Source organism: Natator depressus, chromosome 3 (genome assembly GCF_965152275.1).
Source record: "Natator depressus isolate rNatDep1 chromosome 3, rNatDep2.hap1, whole genome shotgun sequence".
Taxonomy (NCBI): Eukaryota; Metazoa; Chordata; order Testudines; family Cheloniidae; genus Natator; species Natator depressus.
This window is the reverse complement of record NC_134236.1, coordinates 17426493-17434375: the sequence shown is the minus strand read 5'-3', so window position 1 is coordinate 17434375 and position 7883 is coordinate 17426493.

The window sequence follows — 7883 nt, the reverse complement described above, 5'->3', positions numbered from 1 at the left end:
AACGGCAGCCCCAACTGCCAAACCCGAACCGCAGCACCGGAGGCTAAAGGCGAGGGGAAGGGGGGGATTATTGAGAGCCGGGGGCTCTCTGGTTGGTCAGAGCGCCCTCGGCCTGTGATCTGATTGGCGTGCCGGGTTCTGGAGCGGAAAGAAAATGTAATGAGCTGTTTGACTCCTAGAGAGGGTGCAGGTGCGAGAGAGGGACCTGCGCTGTGCGGCGGGCGGGCGCGTGCAGAGCGCTGGGGTGAGGAGTAGGCAAGTGGGGGCGTGGGTCGGGCTGTGGGGAGAAGGACAAGCCTTGTGCGCTCAGTGGGAGGGGCGGATGCAGCGAGCTGCTGTGGAGTAGGTGCAGTGGGGGTTTCAATAGGAAACTAGGGCAGGGCAAGTGATGCCAGGAGGGGTTCAATGGGAAGCTATGGCAGGGTATAAGTGAGGGCTGTGGTGCCAGGAGGGGTTCAATGGGAAGCTATGGCAGGGTATAAGTGAGGGCTATGATGCCAGGGTTTGTGTGTGTGTGTGTGTGTGTGTGTGTGTGTGTGTGTGTGTGTGTGTTTCCTCGCTTGTCTGCTGTTACATGAGACACGATATACCTGATTTATTGCTGTTGCAAACTGAAATGGGGCTTGTCAGCAGAGTGAGCTCTAGGCTAGTGGGTTCCTGCAGGTCAAGGCACGATTGGGTACCTCCTTGTCCCAATGGCTTCTCTCTCTGCCACCTATGCATCCAGCTTGGCAAGCCATCCTTCCTCCGTCTTCCTTTTTTCTTACACTGAAAGGAAAGGATGGGCCCTGTTTCTGCTCAGTTGCTTGCTTCCAGCACAAATGCACCCCAGCATCCTTTGCTACATCTCTTCATAGAAGCTGCTAAGGACACGGGGGAGTGTTTTTGAATGTTCAGACCAGGGGGCTAGGTGCTGGGACTCCTGGGTTCTATTTCTAGCTGTGAATAATAGCCAGAGTAGCGAACTGGGAGTCAAGACTTCAAGGTTCTATTTCTGGCTCTGCCACAGGCTTGCTGTGTGATTTGGGACAAGAAGTTGTGCTTCTCTGTACCTCAGGTTCTAGGCCTGTATAAGAAGGGCTAATAAAGGTTAGTATTTCTACTGAAGTCAGTGGAGTTACTCTGGATTTACACTGATGTGTGTAAGGATAGAATCAGACCAACAGAACGTATAAACAGTGAAAATTGAAATGTATTGTGGGAATAAACTGGTAATTTATTGAAGCTTCAATAGTCTTATTTTAATGTGATATTTAATCATGGAAAATAGAGAAACAGAGCCACATTTATCTTCGGCCTAACTACTGTTCTTCAGCAGAGGTAAACAGCTAGATTTAGTTTCTTTAGATTATACATGCCTCTGGTAAATTCGCAATAAATCTCGTGTGAATTCAAACCTTGTTTCCTTTTCCTTTATGAGCTTTACGCATACACTGCGGATGGTGGGTTATGTTGACCTGCCTCTCTGTCAAAGAGTTTTTTTGAAATGTAGACCGGGTATACTACTACTATACAGGAAAGCTATGAGAAAATCTGTAAAGGAAGTAGCACAACTCTGATTCACCCTTTTTCTTGGAATGCATAGAAGAATAGCCATACTGGGTCAGTCCAATGAATCCTAGAATCATAGAAGATTAGGATTGGAAGAGACCTCAGGACGTCATCTAGTCCAATCCCCTGCTCAGAGCAGGACCAACCCCAAATAAATCATCCCAGCCAGGGCTGTGTCAAGCTGGGCTTTAAAAACCTCTAAGGATGGAGATTCCACCATCTCCCTAGGTAACCCAGTCCAGTGCTTCACCACCCTCCTAGTGAAATAGTTTTTCCTAATATCCAACCTAGACCTCTCCCACTGCAAATTGAGACCATTACTCCTTGTTCTGTCATCTGCCACCACTGAGAAGAGCCTAGCTCCATCCTCTTTGGAATCCCACTTCAGGTAGTTGAAGGCTGCTATCAAATCCTCCCTCATGCCTCTCTTCTGCAGACTAAATAAGCCCTGTTCCCTCAGCCTCTACTCATAAGTCATGTGCCCCAGCTTCCCTAATCATTTTTGTTGCCCTCCACTGGACTCTCTCCAATTTGTCCACATCCTTTCTGTAGTGGGGGGCCCAAAACTGGATGCAGTACTCCAGATGTGGCCTTACCAGTGCCTAATAGAGGGGAATAATCACTCCCTCAATCTGCTGGCAATGCTCCTACTAATGCAGCCCACTATGCCGTTAGCCTTCTTGGCAACAAGGGCAAACCGTTGACTCATATCCAGCTTCTTGTCCCCTGTAATCCCCAGGTCCTTTTCTGCAAAACTACCGCTTAGCCAGTCGGTCCCCAGCCTGTAGCAGTGCATGGGATTCTTCTGCCCTAAGTGCAGGACTCTGCACTTGTCCTTGTTGAACCTCATCCGATTTCTTTTGGCTCAATACAATTTGTCTAAGTCACTCTGGAACCTATCCCTACTCTCCAGCATACCTACCTCTTCCCCCCAGCTTCGTGTCTTCCGCGAACTTGCTGAGGGTGCAATCCATCCAATCATCCAGATCGTTAATGAAGATGTTGAACAAAACCGATCCCTGGGGCACACTGCTTGATACCGGCTGCCAACTAGACAGCGAGCTGTTGATCGCTACCTGTTGAGCCCAACGATCTAGCCAGCTTTCTCTCCACCTTACAGTCCATTCATCCAATCCATATTTCTTTAACTTGCTGGCAAGCATACTGTGGGAGACTGTATCAAAAGCTTTGCTAAAGTCAAGATCTATCATGTCCACCACTTTCCCTTTATCCACAGAGCCAGTTATCTCATCACAGAAGGCAATCAGGTTGGTCAGGCGTGACTCGCCCTTAGTGAATCCATGTTGACTGTTCCTGATCGCCTTCCTCTCCTCCAAGTGCTTCAAAATGGATTCCTTGAGGACCTGCTCCATGATTTTTCCAGGGACTGAGGTGAGGCTGACCGGTCTGTAGTTCCCCAGATTCTCCTTCTTCCCTTTTTTAAAGATGGGCACTTTATTTACCTTTTTCATCTGGGATCTCCCCCGATCGCCATGAGTTTTCAAAGATAATGGCCAATGGCTCTGCAATCACATCAGCCAACTCCCTCAGCACCCTCGGATGCATTGCATCCAGCCCCATGGACTTGTGTATGTCCAGCTTTTCTAAATAGTCCTTAACCTGTTCTTTCACCACTGAGGGCTGCTCACCTATCCCCATACTGTGCTGCCCGGTGCAGCAGTCTGGGAGCTGACCTTGTCTGTGAAGATCAAGGCAAAAAAAGCATTGAGTACTTTAGCTTTTTCCACATCCTCTGTCGGTAGGTTGCCTCCCCCATTCAGTAAGAGTCCCACACTTTCCCTGACCACCACCTTGTTGTTAACGTGCCTGTAGAAACCCTTTTTGTTAACCTTCACATCCCTTGCTAGCTGCATCTCCAATTGTCCTTTGGCCTTCCTGATTACATCCCTTCATGCTCAAGCAATATTTTTATACTCCTTCCTAGTCATGTCTCCAAGTTTCCACTTCTTGTAAGCTTCCTTTTTGTGTTTAAGCTCACCGAAGTTTTCTCTGTTAAGCGAAGCTGGTCACCTGCCATATTTGCTCTTCTTTCTGCACATCAGGATGATTTGTTCCTGTGCCCTCAATAACGCTTCTTTAAAATACAGTCAGCTCTCCTGGACTCCTTTTCCCCGTCATATTAGCCTCACAAGGGATCCTGCCCATCAGTTCCCTGAAGGAGTCAAAGTCTGCTTTTCTGAAGTCCAGGGTTCATATTATGCTGCTCTCCTTTGTTCCTTTTGTCAGGATCCTGAACTCAACCATCTCATGGTCACTGCTGCCCAGGTTGCCACCCACGTCTACTTTCCCTACCAATTTTTCCCTTTTTGTGATCAGCAGGTCAAGAAGAGCATGGCCCCCAGCTGGTTTGTCCAACACTTGCACCAGGAAGTTGTCCCCAACACTCTCCAAAACTTCCTGGATTGTCTGTGTACTGCTGTATTCCTCTCCCAGCAGATGTCAGACCCCCAGGAGAACTAGGGCCTCTGATCTGGAAACTTCTGTTAGTTGTCCAAAGAAAGCTTTGTCTACTTCATCCTTCTGGTCTGGTGGTCTATAGCAGATGCTCACCACGACATCACCCTTGTTGCTCTCGCCTCTAAACTTAACCCAAAGACACTCAACAGGCTTTTCTCCAGTTTAATACTGGAGCTCTGAGCAATCCTACTGCTCTCTTACATACAGTGCAACTCCTCCACCTTTTCTTCCCGGCCTGTCCTTCCTGAACAGTTTATACCCATCCATGACCGTGCTTCAATCATGTGAGTATGACATGGTCCATCTGGCTCGGTATCCTGTCTTCTGACAGCAGCCACTGCCAGATGCTTCAGAGGAAATGAACAGAACAGGGAAATTAATGAATGATCCATCCCCTGTTGTCCAGTCCCAGCTTCTGGCAGTTAGAAGTTTAGGAATACCCGGAGCATTGGGTTGTGTCCCTGATCACCTTGGCTAATTGCCATTGATGGACCTATCCTCCCTGAACATACCTAGTTCTTTTTTGAACCCAGTTACACTTTTGGCCTTCATATCTCCTGGCAACGAGTACCACAGGTTGATGGTTGTTGAATGAAGTACTTATGTTTATTGTAAACTTGCTGCCTATTAGTTTTATTGGGTGATCTTAGTTCTTGTGTTATGTGAAGGGGTAAATAACACTTTCTTCTTTTTCTCCACACAATTGATGATTTCATAAACCTTTACCATATCTCCCCTTAGTCATCTCTTTTGTAAGATGAATAGTCCCAGTCCTCATATGGAAGCTGTTCCATACCCCTAATAATTTTTGTTCCCTTCTCTGTACTTTTTCCAATTCTAATATATCTTTTTGAGATGGAGTGGCCAGCACTCCACGCAGTATTCAAGGTGTGGTAAACCACAGAAGTGTATAAATCATCCCAGATGAATTCAGATAAAAATGATAAATAGGTTGAATATTGGCAGCTGCTCAGACTTTAAAAAAACACGCAAAAATCTTGATTTGAATCTGACATAGTGATAAGTATTTATGTACATGAATTACTGCATGCCCATTTTTCAGTAGAAAAAGGATATGTCCCTTATAAGTGACTTTACTGTATTCTCATAAAAAGATATTTGCCATTTTATAGCATAGAAATTTAAGGGAGTGGGAGTGTATGCAGAAACAAGAGGAGGGAGCTCCCAGCCCTTTAACCTGTTTAATCTTTGTATACATTTTCCTATTTTTCATACAAACCAGGCATTTTACCAGCCTCTAGCATACTCCTTAAAGTAGAAGCATTCTATTTATACAATGATTCAGAGTTAAAAGGATATTCCTATTGGCTTTAATTCCACAAAGCACTTACTCATGTGCTTAATCTTAAATGTGAGTAATCACATCCCTGTTCACCAAAACATTTAAGCATGTGCTTAACTGCCAATAACTTCAATAGGATTTAAGTCCACTTTACTTGCCCAGTTTAACCCCTGTGAAAGGCAGCATGCCTTGACTATATATACTTGTAAAATGTCTTAGCACTTGAACATCAAACCTTAAATACTGGTCTAGACAAGACCTTTAAGACCCATTTATACCACAATGAATTCAAAAATGAGTCAGCAATAATATTTATTTTGTTTTTATTTATAAAAACAAGGAACTAGCAAGCTGTGTCCCTTTTGTCACCAAGACCACTTTGCTTGTATGTTGTGTTCACCTGTTTAGATTGCAAGGGCTTTCAAGAAAGGACTGTCTTTTTCTAAATCTATAGAGCACCTAACATATATTTTAGTGCCACTGCAATAAAAATAATAATACTTTGTCTCAAAAAGCTCCGTATAAGGGTCCTGGTGTTACAGGTGCTTTACTTCATCCATTTGCAAAAGATATGTTGGTTACAAAATACCTCAGTGCTTGGCTAGACATATTAAGAAAATAGGAGGGACTGCAGGCTGGGAACCACACTCCATTAATGAAAAACAATTCCTAACTAACTTTTGATTTTGGTTCAAATAAAAACAAAATGTGAAATTTTACCAGCTCAGACAACTGCATTAAATTTGTTCTTAAATTTCAGGGAATACCATCTCCTTAAAATCACACATTTCCTTACTACTATTCTGTTACCAGTAATAATTAGATTGCTATAACTGAACTTACAGAAAAATATGTTTTCCTCTACATTTTTTCAGTTTATTTTATGCATTGGGCAGAGCTTTGTGTATAGTTATTTCTATATTTCCCCCCCTAAATAGTCTATTAGTCAGTTTACCCTGGTGTTTGTGTGGATCTTGCACACAGCTGAGGAGAGAGAAAACACAAAAGTATTAGAAAATGTGATTTATGAAACCATAAAGTGGCAAGTGTAGGACCTGCAACTATTTTAAATTTAATTAAATTGATTAGATTTCAAGTTGAAAGTGTCCCTTTAATCTGAAGAAATAAATGTAAAAGGAGAGGAACTCTACCCACACAGGTCCTCCCACTCCCTATAAAATGGTACTCCTAAGATCACATGTGTATGGCTGTCCGTGATATTTTACAATGACATAATGATATCTCCTGTGTTCTCTTGTGGCTGTATAGTCTGATCTGCAAGAAGCAAGGTCATGAGTAAATGTCACACAAGAATGTGGAGACTCGTGCTGAAGACTTGGCATGCATGATGTTTGGCTCTTTTTTCAATCCATTTTTTGCATTTGTGGGGCCAGGGATGAGGGGTTTGGGGTGCAGGCTGCCCCGAGGTTGCAACAGGGAGAGAGAACTCCCCCAAACTCTCCCTTCTCACAGCAGCACCTGGGGTGGGAGGGAGGGGTGCCTCTCCCCACCATGGCAAGTCCAGGCTGGGGTTGATTTGGTGCCACATGAGAAGCACCTCTCCCACGACCGCCACACGGCTGAGGCTGGGTTGGGGCCAGGGGAGGGGTGTCTCTCACCCAGCTGTGGCACGTCCGTGGCTGGGCTGGGTTGAGGCTAGGGCGTGGGGGAGGGTTGGGGCTAGGGCTCTCCCCCCACAGCCCTGAGCGCCTGCACGGTGCTTAATAGGTTGCTGCGTGGCTGAGCAGCTTAGAGGGAACTTAGGTTGGAACCCACTCCTGCATCCCAACCCCCTACCCCAGCTCTTCACCCCCTCCTGCACCATAACTTCCTCCCAGAGCCTGCACCCCTGCCCTGAGCCTCCTTCCATAGCCTGCAGCCCACACCTCCTCCTTCATCCCAACCCTCTGCCCCAGCCCTGAGCCCCCTCCTGCACTCCAAACCCCTCTCCCTGGCCCCACCCCAGAGTCCACATCCCAGCTGGAGCCCACATCCCCTCCCAAACTCCTGCCCCAGCTGTGAGCCTGTAATAACCATACAGCTAAGGGTAGCCTAGAATTCCTTCTTACCTGTAAGGGGTTAAGAAGCTCAGATAACCTGGTTGGCACGTGACCAAAAGGACCAATGGGGAAAGAAGATACTTTCAAATCTGGGGATGGGGGGAAGGCTTTGTTTGTACTCTTTGTGTGTGTGTTCTCTTGGGAAGCAGAGAAGCACCAGGTCAGAAAACTCCTCCTCCTATAAACCATCCTAAAGTGAGTCTCAATATTGCAAAAAGAGTAAATAAATAAGGCAGGGCACATTAGATTACCTTTTGTTTTCAACTTGTGAATTTTCCCTGTGCTAAGAGGGAGGTTTATCCCTGTTTTTTGTAACTTTAAAGTTTTGCCTAGAGGGGAATCCTTTGTGTTTTGAATCTGATTACCCTGTAAAGTTACCTTCCATCCTGATTTTACAGAAGTGCTTCTTTTACTTTTTTTTCTTTATAATAAAGTTCAGTTTTTTAAGAATCTGGTTTACCTATTTGGTTGGTATGTTATTCTCAAGCCTT